A 14,096-nucleotide genomic window follows, 5' to 3' on the forward strand; every position below is an offset into this window, starting at 1 on the left:
AAAAGGAACCGCACCAAAAAACTCCCGAACAATGTATTTTGGTCCAGACCTAAGAAAGTGAACAATGGACTTTCCTAGTATAAATATACCCTAAGTTGTCTTGGCAACCTGGCAGGTTCAGTTTCTGTCGCCCCAATGTATCTATGCGTCTGTAGCCCTTGTAACTGTTGTATCTGGGATTACATTTTGTTTCTCTGCACTTGCAACAAAAGCAAAGACAAAAAAAGCTATTCCATTTAATGGCTTTATAAAATTACTGGATGATGAGTGCAGCAAAGAAAGACGCCTTATGTTTTTGCTATTCCTAAATTGTTAAATAATTAAAGATTACCCTTCAATCTCTATTTGAAAATAGCCTGCAGAATTTGGGCTGGAACGGATTAATTTGTTTTTAGTTCATTTCTATGGGAAACGTTCATTTGAGTTACGAGTAAATCGACATACGAGCTCAGTCCCGTAACAAATTAAGCTCGTATCTCGAGGTACCACTGTAGTTGGCTGTGATAGGCTCCAGCACCCCCTGCCACCCATGTGAGGTTAGAGAGTATGGCAAATTAATGAATGAATGATGTGCAGAATTGTAAAAGACTGGAGATTGAAGTGCTCTTTGACCCAAACCTTCTGCATTAGGTGAGAGGGCAGCAGATAATAGGTGATATGCAAGTAGATAAGAGGTAATTTGAATAAATTCCTTTATCACCAGTAGCTACTTAATGAGGAAAAAACTCCTGCTGAGAGCCCCATTCAAATAGGCATAATGTAATGATTTAAGGATGATGTAAAGTGCTCTAATGCCTATATGATGAGGATGTGTTTTTATTGCTGGGGGGTGGTTCTACATCAAGATTGTAACGGAGTGATGGGGAAAGAAAATATCACGTTGATAAATTGATTCATCTAATTATGACATGAATGAAGAATTTAAAACCAGGTTAAAATTGTTTCTATTTAAACCTTCTGTCTAGTGCTTAACGTGTTAAAACATTCATAATTAGCCGCCTGAGAGGAGATTTTAGACTGGATGGAATAAGAGAGATAAAGCTGGATGAAAGTGGATCAGAACTTCAGAGAGCGTGTGAGTGTGCCAGTGGCTGTAAAAAAAGATATTTTCCTGTGTGTACGTGTTGAAGGAAGGAAGAGGATAATGAGAAGATGATTTGGTTTAAGAGAGGAAAATGTGAAAAATTAAACTGCCACATGAGGGATTATGAGCCATCTCAAAATGGCAGTAATGTAAGACTGTGCACCAGATAGAAACAATGAATTTGTAGTTACCGTTTTTTTCCAAATGTGTCTTGGAGGAGAAAACATTATAGTAATTTACTCATTTAAAAATTCAGTATGTGTAATTTTCACCTCCAAATATAAAAATGCGTGGCTGCGAGGTTTACCGTTGTACAGGTTGGTTAATAAAGAACAGTTACACCAAAATTTGACATTCATTTCTATCTCGTTTCTATTTATCTATTCTGAAGGAGTAAAATAGCCTGGGTAGGAACCAATACAATGGTTTAACAGTGAATCTCCAGTGGAAAATAATCCTAACATTTTCAAGTCTACTTGCAGAATGCTAACATATTATATGCAAAACACCATAGATCGGCTAATTAAATTGTATTTTTATTTGTTTTCTTGGTCATGAAACTCAAAATGAAATTTACTGAGAGCCATGGATGCACCTTTCTCTCAATATATTAGCTATGCATATTAAATATTAATTTTCCAAGTTACCAATAGTTTGAACTCTGGAATGCAATAAGCATGCACATTTTAAAGTAGCAGGGAGCCTTCTGGCATTCTAAGTTTTGGTCATCTTTCAGATAACAGTATAATTATGGAGATTCATGAACTGCAAACTACACTACACAAACAGGTTGAATCTCTAGTACTATATGTCTTCAGGAAATGAATGACTGTGTGTGTGTGGGAGTGTGCATGCGCATGTGTGTGTAAACATGATTGTCAATTATTAAACCAGGTTGGGTCAGCACACAACGCAATGTTGCTGCTGTTTGCCAAGGTTACTCCTTAAGCTCCGACTCTTCATATCATTTATTCTCTTATTTTGTGTTCATACAAGACTGGACATGATTTAAAAAAAGGAATACAATATCTAATTTTGGTTCTTCATTCTGTTTTTATTTTGAAATTTTATAATAAATGCTTCTTGCAACTTTGTTTTTTCCACTCAATTACAGCACCATTCCATTTTCTCACAAGATGTTTTTACTGGCTGATAAGTATGTCAGCTCACGGGTTTGTTTGCCCATGTGTCAAAGTGTTCCCAGGCCATCTGCTATCATGTCAACCACCCACCCACCAACCCTCTCCTCCATTAACCCGTACAATTTCAAACCTGCTGAATACAATTGACCTTTTGCAAAATCTGTACTCCACTCAGTTACTGTTGCTACTCAGTCAAGTTTTGTGACTCCCACAGTAAAATCTATGGAAGAGAATTGTATAAAGTAATACCTCGAATATCGCGGTTAATGTAGACCAGCCATGGCCGTGATAATCGAAAAACCACGAAGTAGGGTCACCCCTATTAAAATATTTGTTTTTTAATGATATATTATATAAATATTAATTTTTATTTGAACTGGTCCAACATGACCAAGGAGCAACTTCTTGAGGTACTTTGGCATGATACCACATACAGTAGTACCTTGACATACGAGTGCATTTACATACGAGCAATTTGAGATACGAGTAAGATTTCGGGCAAAAATCTATCTTGAGATACGAGACAAATTTTGATATACGAGCATACAGCGGACGTGAGAGGCTGCTCATAAGAACATCATGGACACTGGTCGCAACTCCCTCGTGTAATGTCTCTACAAGCACTGGGCGGAGCGTTGCACTTTTTTTTCAGTGTTCTTTTTTCCCGTTAGACCGTGCGAATGGCGGACCGATCGCGAGGAGTTTATACTAGGAGAAGAGTATACAGACGCTCCCCTACTTACGAACGAGTTAGGTTCAGAGTGATTGTTCATAAGTTGAATTTGTTTGTAAGTTGATTCAGTGCTATATTTTGTATTATAATTTATGTTTAAGGCCTACATAAGTATATTGAAGGTTTATATAAGTGCATTTGTATGTTTAAGGCTTGTATAAGTAACACGCATTGGTTTGTACTGAAAAAAACATTTAATAAAATGGAGAGAATATGTACAGTACTGTATAGAGAGAGAGAGATTTATGTATTAGAAACTGGCCGAAAGAAGCGATCTAACGACGATTGCACAGTTTTCTTCTTTTTTTCATCATAAATGATGCGGTAGCACTGTATGGCATCATTCAATTGATTTGCAAACTTTGTGCCACTTTCAATATTTGGGTCCTGCTGCTCGATCTTTCTGTTTATAAATGGTACTGACGGTCGAACGATTCAAGTTGTATGCCCGTGAAATGCTCACCACTCTCACGCGCATCAAGCTTCGTTATTATTGACACTCGTTTCAAATGAAATGGCTTGCCTCTTCCTTGCAACTCCCTCAATAGAAGCCTTTCGCTTTTTACCAACCATATTCAATAATGGATGCACGAGATATTTAATGATACAAATGAAAAAGGTTCTTTGCGCACTGGAGATACGTTCACGCACTTCCGCATTGCAACGAAGAAGGTAGATGCTGGGTGAGCTGGGCCCTCACAGTGCCAGGCGTATTAGCGGCGGAAAGAAGCACTACTCGGAAAATAAATACAAAATCGAACTTACGAACATTTTTCGACATAAACGCAATTTGCAGACATGTTCGTATGTACCGTTGTTCGTAAGTCGTATGTTCGTAAGTAGGGGAGCGTCTGTATACTACTTCTCGTTGGCAAGTGGTCGTGCGTTATCCTATTGTGAGGACATTTGTCTGCATCATTTTTGGAATATTTTGTAGGGAATACAAAAGCAAACAACCCTCGATAGGTTGAATCTGAAAGTCAAGCCAAGTTTAGTGTGAGGTTAGATTAAATTTATTTTTGAGTGTCTGCCTCGTAATCCAAGTTCATTTAAATTTGTTTGTTATGTTACGAGCGCGTTGCCATGCAAAAATATATTTTTTCGATCTTTAATCATGTTGCACATTAAACATCTCATGGTGATAAATCAGTAAGGTGACTTATTTTGCACTTGGGGAGGTTCAATCAATGGCTGCCATTGGCGCCTGTGGAAATCAGTTAATTTTATCCCATTGAAAATGGATGTGGCTATTGGAAATGCGTAGAGCAGGATGTTTTTTTCCAAATTTTAATGCAACCAAAAGTTTTGGGCTAAACTGTATATAACATGGATGCCATGGTTTTCTGTTTTTTCATGTGTAAATTATGTGAACTGCATAAATGGGTGAGATAAGATGCAATTTGAAAATTGTAAATGAGGTCATTAATGGTGTCGTGGTTCATTTGTCTGACTTTGCTGCAGGCAGCATGGCAACAATTCCAACTCAGGTGGTTTAATTTTACTAAGTGTAAATTGACAGGTGAGCAGTTTAGGATGTAGACCGCCTTTCTCCCAGGGTCAGCTGGGATTGGCTCCAGCACTCCGCAACCCTGACAAGGATAAGCAGTGTTAAAAATGAATGAAAATTGTAAATGTTTTCGGCATAGAAAATGATTTTTTTCTGCAACCGTAAATTTTAGAGACATCGTGGAAGTATTTGGAACATTTCAATTTGTAACAATGAGACAAATTGCACTGGAATAAAATACAGATTTTATGTCGGGAACTTTGATTTCTTTATGTAGAGTTTTTTTGGCATCAGATTGCATTTAACAAAAATGTTAAAAATTTTCATAACTTTCCAATAATATATGGTGAAGGTGACATGGATATTTACTGTATTACTTGTATATTGCATTGTTAAATTAATCCAGCCATTGGATGTATTTCTGCATGTGTTACCATACTGTTTACCCTCATAAGAGTAATGGGAAAGCTGGAACCTCACCCAGATGACTTTGGCCGAGGGGCGGGGTAGACCCTGGACTCGCTGGCAGCCAATCACAGCGCAGGTATAAACAAACAGCCATTTACAGTCACATTCACACTTACAGTTTAAAGCAGGGGTCCCCAAACTTTTTCTTGTGAGGGCCACATAACTTTTCCCTTCTCTGATGGGGGGCCGGTGTCAGTTTGTAACAGAAAGTGTGACGATCGTAGGGGAGCTTAATTTTTTTTATTGTTTTCCAGAAAGCCACACATAACCAAATAACCCTTTCCAGGTTCTTTACAGAAAAAAAGTCAGGAAACATATAATAACACTTAATGAAATAAATAATAACTAAATAACCCTCTCTGAGTTATTCACAGAAAAAACAGGAAATAAATAACACTATTTATGAAATAAATAATAACTAAATAACTCTCTCTGGGTTCTTCATAGAAAAAAAAGCCATGGAACATTAACTTTCTATTGTGCCATGCACAATCTTCTCCCTTTGCTCTGAAGTTTATGCACGACACCACAACCGTCATTACAGAATCACGTCAACATTTTGCAGCACAGTGCTTGGTGGTGAATTTGGCAGTGGACTCGTAGCGGGGCGGTGAGACCCCTTTTTTCCAACTCCCGGTTCATGCGTCCCATTATTAGACCGCGAGTTTCGGCCACCATGCTAGGAGCCCCGTCAGTCGTGATGCTAGCTAGCTTTGACCAGTCCAGGTCCAACTTCTCCATGGTTTGGCACACTTTGTCAAAAATATCCTCTCCCGTTGTAGTCCCTTTGAGACTTTGGAGGGCTGCCAGATCCTCGCAAATCTCAAAGTTTGCGCTAACTCCACGAATAAAAATGAGCAGTTGCGCTGTGTCTTGCACGTCCGTGCTTTCATCCAGTGCTAATGAAAAAAAGTCAAATTATTTCGTCTTCTGCTGCAGCTGGGCATATACATTACTCCCGATTTCTTCAACGCGTCTGGTCATTGTACTCACCGACAGACTTACGGCATTAAATGCATCTTTCTTCTCGGGACACACCTCCTCCGCGACAGTATCCATACATTTCTTAACAAACTCTCCGTCAGTGAAAGGCTTACCGCTGCTTGCTATCAATTTAGCAACCCAAAAGCTGGCCCGAACGGATGCCTGGTTCTGCTGAGATAGTAGTCCACTTTTTCGCTTTGAGAGTTTGTCTGCTCGTATTTGGCCTTGCAATCTATCGTACTTGTCTTTGTGACAGGATTCATAGTGTCGGCAAAGATTGTATTCTTTGAATACCGCCACCGTCTCTTGACAAATGAGACAAACAGCCTTTTCTTTGCATTGAACAAAAAAATAATCGTTTGTCCACTCCAGGTTAAATACCCTGCATTCTGAATCAATTTTTCTCTCACCTAACTTTTTCGCCATTATTCCGTTCTCAAACAGGTTGCAGTTTTAATATGCTTGAATAGTCCGCGATGGTCCCAGGGCTTCGCCCTCACCTGCGATCGTCCAGATGTCTCGGTAACACTGCTCGTGCATGCAACGGTGGACGTGCCCACATGCATCAAAGGGAAACACTCTCCCCGCACGTGTCACCAAAGAAGCAATGCGAAGCCCCGCTTCACTGGGATGATTTGTGGGCTCAGCAGGGGTGCAATGAACCAAACACAAGATTAAAACGTCCCAGTCTTCAAGGCCAAATAGGAAAAAAAATCCGATAGCGTCTCTAGTATTGTTCAGAGGGCCGGTCCAAATGTGCCGGCGGGCCGCATCCCCAAAAAAAAAAAAAAAAAAAAAAAAAACGTAAAAAAAAAAAAAAAAAAAAATTCTGATAGCGTCTCTGGTATTGTTCAGAGGGCCGGTCCAAATGTGCCGGCGGGCCGGATACGGCCCGCGGGCCGTAGTTTGGTGACCCCTGGTTTAAAGCATTTCTGTTTCGTTTCAGGCTAAAATTGTGGTGTATCCAACGCGTGCCTACGATCATGCACCCCACAGAGAAAAGTACAACACATTTTGGAACAATGAAGTAGACCACTAATCTACATTTTAGGTTGTTTTCATTTGTTTATGGGGAAAATTGCTGCAGTTGTTTTTACCTAGGTCTACAATGTCTTCTGTGTCTATCTTGCAACTGCAACCAAAGAAATTTCCCGAATACGGGATGAAATAAAGTTCTAGTTTTCTCCTTAACTTTTTTTGTTTTACTTCTTACTTTACTACTTTATAACATAACGGTAATGCCGTTATTCACGAGCTCTGTAAATGAGAACAATAATTTTAAATACATGCAATACATACTGTTGGGCCGCTTTTTATTTTTAATTTTTTTAACAACAAATTCAATGTGGCCAAAACACTTGGCTATTTCAGTTTCATTTTGAGGACAGCATGGTGGGGAGTGGTTAGAATAACAATACAATACAATAATTAAGAAAACTTTTTTAATGCTATATTCTAAACATTGTGGCTTGTTTTTAATAGTGATTGTTTTAAAAAGATTTGAACATAATACTGAACATTATCTGAAATGTAATGGTACATATTCACATTTTTTCCTCAAGTGTTTCCTCACTGCTTTGCTTCCATAAACAACACAGTTACTAACAGAAAGGAGAACATTTACAAAAGTTAAAAAAAAAAACCAAATGTTATTCTTTCATGCTGTTTTTATCAGGTGGGGAACTTCCCAAGAGTAAATGTTACTTGTTATCGCAACTAAGTAGAAAACAGGTCATAGAAATACAAATTTAGAACCACTGGCCCTTGCAATATATATATATATATATATATATATATATATATATATATATATATATATATATATATATATATATATATATATATGTATATATGTATTTATATGTGTATTTATATGTGTGTATATATTTAGAAACGTAATATCTAATTGACAGCCATTGATGGTGATGGACATCTGTGCAGTTTTTTTTCCATTTTAATTTAATCATTCATCCACGCATTAATTTTCTGTATCGCTTATCCTCACATGGATTGCAGGGGGTTGCTGGAGCCTCTCCCAGCCACCCTGAATTGATTGCCAGCCAATCCCAGGGCACATGGCGACAGACAACCATTCACGCTTACATTTATACCTAGAGGCAATTTAGAGTATTCAACGAGTACACATGTTCACACTCATACTTAGGAGCGATTTCAAGTGTTCAACTAGCCTACCATGCATGATTTTGGGATGTGGGAGGAAACCAGAGGACCTGGAAAAAATCCACGCAAGCCCAAGGAGAACATGCAAACTCCACACAGGAAAGTCAGAACCCACGAGAGATTGAACTCTTTGATCTCAGTTTTATGTGGTAGACATGATAACCATTTGGTCACCAGGCTGCCACTAGTATGTCTGCCTCACAGAGATCGAGGGTTCAATCCCCCAGCGGTTACTGTCCTGTGTGAAGTTTGCATGTTCTCATGTGTGTTTTCCCCAGGTACTCTGGTCTTTTTCCGCATTATAAAGATGTGCATGGTAGGCTGGTTGAAGACTCAAATTTGTCCTTAGGTTTGAGTGTGAGCATTAATGTTTGTTTGTGTCATAGTGCCCTGTGACTGGCTGGAAACCAACTCATGTCTCCGCCTACTATCCACAGTTGGGATAGGCTCAAGTACCCCTTCAACCCTTGTGTGGATCAGTGGACGGAAAAATGAAAAAAAAAAGAATGATTTATACATATTTAATTTAACTCTCTCGCTCTCTCGCTATCTCTCTCTATCTATCTCTATCTCTCTCTATCTCTAATATATATAAATATCAGTGGTGGTCTGTGCATTTTCTCGTAGCGCCTTCAACGGGTAAAATCCACTTCCTAGCAGCATTTAATGATCTTGAAAATGGCTTTAAATCAACACAACAATATATTTGCTTGTGCAGGTCGCTACAGATACAGTTTGGTAGCTCTGGCTAATCACTAGTCAATCATAGTTGGTGAAAGCGATGACATATCCCTACGCCTGCGACAAGGCATTGTGGTGTTGCCAACTCGAAATCTGATTGGTTAAAGCAACAGTCTTATCAACGCTTGTTTAATGCAGCAGAGCCTGCAGAACTGATTGTGAAGGCCTTGAGGCAGATTTCTGACCCTGGCAACAAATAATGGCTTAAATTTGATTGGTTAAATGCTTCAATATGAAAACACATCTGGAAGCAGTGCAACCAGGGGGAAAAGCAATGAATGGAAGCTTACAGACAGTTTGGAATTATTTAATAAGTATTGATGGACAAAATATAATATATGATTCAGACATTTCTTAGGCCAGCAGAGAAGGCCTTGAAGGCCCTGAAGGCTCGCCACGGATATGTACTATGGCGAGAGGAAAAACCTAATTTGGTGTTATTTAGTTGCATAACTCGTATGCATTTGTGTTTTAATTGATTTTCATGTTAATCATTTATTTTTATGAACATGATTACTTCATAATTACATTTACTCATTAATATAATAATATAAATATATTAACATGCATGTGTTGAAATATATTCATATTGCGTATGTATTGAAACACAGGCCATGTTCAGTATGTTATAACAGCTCTCATAAAACAATTTTATATACATGCAATGGGTTCGGTTCAGTCAGAGGAAGTGGAGAGTGTTTCCTGCACAGCCCCCCGACCACCACTAGCACCCTCCCCCAGTCACATACGAGCACAGGCGGGCCCCCGCCCCCATTCTCCCTTCGTCCCTCCGGGGTTGTTCGCGCATACGTGCACGCGCACAGCAGCGAAAGCAGCAGCTCTCGAGCTGAATGCTAAATGCTAAAGGTTAGCCAGCAGCATCGAGTTAAAGAAGAAAATGGCGATCATGCAGGACGACTGCCTCCCCTCTTAGATGCTGCAAACGCGCTCAAGAAATTATTTTAAGCCTTACAGTCGGCTTTCCTTTTCCACTCGGTTGCACTTTATTCTTCAATGAGGTAAGGTATTTTTTCTTACAGGACGACATTCTTTTTTTCTGTTGTCGTGCTCATGTAACCTTACCGGCCGTCATTCGAAGCAGACAGTAGGGACTGACGGCGATAAGTTGAACCGCCGCCGTCGTCGCTGTGGTTTTGCAAGACCGAGTTATGTCGTCTGATTATAAAAAAATACTACATGCATTTACAAATATTTACTTGTAATTCGAACACTACAGGACAGGTACCATCCGTATAATTAGCTCATAGCTACTGTTAGCATCCATGCTAATTTAACGACGCAGATTGTTGGCGGTCGTGCAAAACGACTGCTCGGCTTTCACCTTCCCTTACGCATCCTTTTTTCGTGTGACTATTATGGTTTTGTGACTTTATTTCCCGAAGGAGTGCAGTACAAGTGCATTTTTTTCGAGTGGGTATTTGTGCAGCTTCGCTTTCGATCGATTATAACACCCTCTGTCGGCAAAGGGGAACCCATCAGCTGGCTCGTACGCTGTAAACAACACATTTCGTTAGTTTTGGGCTTGTAAGACTTGATTAAGTGTTTCAGACGAGGTCACGGAACATTGTTTTACCCACACTTTCCAAAATGACTTTGCTAGGGTGGGTCACGGTGGAAAAATAGTAGTCGAGCCGAGAGGAGCCATGTTGGTTAAAGCCGACAGCTGAGGAGATAATGGCCGATCAAGACCTGGGCTGTAACTCTTACCTAAACGCACTTTCTCGCTCGTCTTTTTTTCCCTCTTTGCACAAAATATTCACACTTCGTCGGGTATAAAATGCGAGACAGTGGTTTGTTTCGTTTATTTTTTGTTGTTTTTGTCAAGAGCAACTTGATTTTCAGCATACCTGAGAAGGTTCGCCGACTATAATTGTTTTTAATTGCAGACAACTGTTAAAGATTATTTATGACAATGTTGTCTTTCGTTTTAATCTCAGTCAACACCCATTGCAAGCCAATTAATTTGATGGATGAGAGTTTGGTGCCAGGTAACTTTTGGAGAAATTAACTTTTTTTTCTTTCTTTCCTTAAATCTAGATTTGGAAGCTTTTGCCACCAAAGAAACTGAAGCATCTTAACAGGTGTGTAAGTCCTCATGAGTACTACTGTGACAGTGAAATTTCCCCAATACGGGATGAATAAAGTTATCTAATCTATATAGTGTATATTTGCATACAATGATAGGTAGTCAAGGCCTGAGAAGACTTGATAAATTGCTTTGATGCTTTGTCACCTATGGGTAGGAACTGCTGTGTATCTCCAAATGCGATGTGGGATTCAAGCTCACAATAACAATTATCTCTAAATATGGTACAATAATTATCGATGCATGGGTTAGAAAATCAATCAATAATATTCTGCAATAGAGAAAAGCAAGCTACAGTTATACCTCTACTTACGAATGCCTCTAGCCATGATTTTTTTATATGCAAATGAGTGACTCGAGATACAAAAAAGATCCAAGTTATGCAATCCCCAAAAAAGTAAATGCATTTCCTTATCCATTATTTTATTTTGAAAATATTGTCGCAGATGCATTGATTCTCACTTTCGAAAGTCGCTACCCTCAACTGGGCTCTCATTTCATCGTTCTTATTCTATTTCATATAATGACAATAAAAGCATTCAATTCAATTGGCTGTCTCACAACAACCACTATCCATGGTTCAAGATTCTCTCTTACATACCTGTCCATCTCGGCTAAATGCCCCCCTTATTAATGATTGCAATTCCCCTAATTAAGCGATTAAAAACTTTACAAATGCAATGCGGCACATATTTTCAGAGTGGATGGCTTTCGGCCCTGGTAGAACGGGCTCTTGCCGCCATGTGGCGGACAAACTTGGGTATTATGGTCTCCCATAATGACGGCCACAAAGGGAACTATTTCCGTGGTGCTGATCACATTTTCATATGCTTTATTTATTTTAAGACATTGATAAATCATTTCCTTATAATATGCTCTCAATTTTGTGTTTCCTCACATCTATCATACAAAATTGGAACACTTTGACCAATTTTAAAGGGTTTAGTTGGTAGTTGTGTGAGGACCATGGAACAAATTAGAGAATTTAATAATAAAGTACATCCCCACCTATGAATTTTTTTAAGTTGCGAAAAAAAGTTCTGGAACCAATTAATTTCGTAAGTAGAGGTATGACTGTATTCCTAAATGGAATTTTTTTTTAAAGACACACCATTGCTAACAATTTCTCAAAAACTTTTATCTTCACACAATCTGATTGTATTTGAGTTCAACATTTCTATAACCGGCACTATATCATTGCAACATTCTTGTAAATATACGAGTGTCTTTCCTAACTCAGTATCTGCTACTGATAGAAATCCAGTTCATTTAAGTTCGGAGGGCTAGCTTTGAATTCTCATTTGAGTGCCCTTGACGGAACTTGCCGTCCAATTCATATGAACGATAGTTTATTCGCTTTCTCTCAGCCAAAAATTAGACGTCTAGCACCATCAATTGCAGGAAATAAGTTAACTTAGACCTAATTCTAGTGGAACATTATTATAGCATCCTGCTTGTTCCTTTAATGAAAAGTGACATGTTTAAAAAAAAATAAATAGATTCTTGGCAGGATCAAATCGCCAAACGATTGAAATACAGTTTCTATATCTTCTCACGCTATATTGTCCACTAACCTAAAAAGAATACACTGGATCTATCTATATAAAGTGCAGCAAATATTTAGACAGACATTATAACAACACTCAAATGTATAATCCTTCTGCATTGAAAAAAGTAGCAATAATACTGCAGCTTATAGTACCACCGAAGTAGTTTTAAAATTCTTCTTTGTTAGTCTGCATAATTTCATTGAATTGCCACCGAATGGGTAAATCGCACACCGCAAAGAATTATAATTCACTAACTAAAGAGTTGTTTACATTTGACTTAAATATTTTTTATTACTACATTACATACAGGTTACTACTATGACATATTAATTTTTTTATAGGGTCCAATTGAATATTGGGGTATATTTCACTTATCAGATGTGACATATTTAATTGACCAGAGGTAATGGGTCTCCAAAAAGAAAAACAAAAGACTCCGGTTGAGGCGAAGTTCAATGCTAAATACACATAAACAAAATACACATACTCTGCATTAAAATACAAATTCAGTTTTTTTAAGAAGCCTGTTAGCATGATGTTAATGTGAGGTCACAGTTCTCACATTAATAAAAATTGTCATTGATTTGAGTTTTTTAACTCTCAAAAACAATAAATATTCAATTTAGGAACATTTATAGACAAGATGTGCTGGTTGGGCCAATAATAGGGATAAAGTTAAATAAATTAAGCTGCTGTCTTCCCACTTTTTTTAAGAGTATCATAATGTTGAAAGCAGAGATTTCAAGCATTCACACAGTTGATCTCATTTGAAAATTCTTTTTGTTGAAATATGCGGGGGGAAACCGACACAATATTCAAGTGCACTCTTACTTTTTGCCCGACCTGTATAACAAACCCCCACATACATATAAAAAGTTATATCAACAAAGGTTCATTCTTCTACTGCATTCCTCTTGTTCTTGTCTTCTTCCCAAGTGCCACGCTGCCTTCCAGTGACCAAGCTGTGTACACAATAAGTCATTGTTGCGTAAAGTTTGCTAATTTTTATTTCATTAATTTGTTTTCTTGATTTTTCTGTTATGTCACTCATACTCAGTTGTTATTGAAGAAGATGCACATTTCAAAGACTCAACAAATTAACCAGGTTATCATTATTATCTCTGAAGCAGTTTTTCCTCATTATTGTTTTTCAATGGAATTTCCATTATTTCCAATAGAGTTGGGTCATTTTAATTAGCCTTTTGATGAGTGTTGTCAGAGAACCAATTTCTGGTATCTTGTAGAACCACTGTCTATCTAGTATTAGTACTGTGGAAAAATACAGCTAAATAGTTGCTTTCCCCTAAAAAAGATCAAGTTGTCAATAGGTACCACAGAAAGGAGGGAATTATTGTGTTTATCCACAACTTCTGAACTCCATATGTCTTTGGTGCCACTATGGTGGCGAAGAACTACTTTTTGTCTTATTGTGGATGCTCAATGCATAGGCTGACTTTACAGTTATGGTACTTTTGGCTTGAGCTCGAAATTTGAAAAAAAATGAAGTAACAAAACAGATGAGAGGTCAATCACTACTATATTAAATTTGCAAATAATGAACCAGTGATCAGTTGGCTTTCTCTGTATTTGTTCCATGAA

General features: G+C 38.1%; 1 protein-coding gene across 4 annotated transcripts in view; it reads left to right on the forward strand.

The window, feature by feature from the left end:
• The first annotated feature begins 9,604 nt into the window (after positions 1–9,604).
• The window catches only part of LOC144087939 (trinucleotide repeat-containing gene 6A protein-like), a 33,398-nt gene continuing 28,906 nt past the window's right edge, over positions 9,605–14,096 (forward strand). For 3 of the 4 annotated variants that reach the window (XM_077618070.1, XM_077618071.1, XM_077618072.1), the window contains exons 1-2: positions 9,605–9,859; positions 10,899–10,942. The gene's annotated coding sequence lies outside the window, so the exon portion shown is untranslated. The remainder of the gene's footprint in view (positions 9,860–10,898; positions 10,943–14,096) is intronic. The other variant, XM_077618073.1, reaches the window with a different exon arrangement.

Source organism: Stigmatopora argus, chromosome 14, assembly GCF_051989625.1.
Source record: "Stigmatopora argus isolate UIUO_Sarg chromosome 14, RoL_Sarg_1.0, whole genome shotgun sequence".
NCBI classification, from domain to species: Eukaryota; Metazoa; Chordata; class Actinopteri; order Syngnathiformes; family Syngnathidae; genus Stigmatopora; species Stigmatopora argus.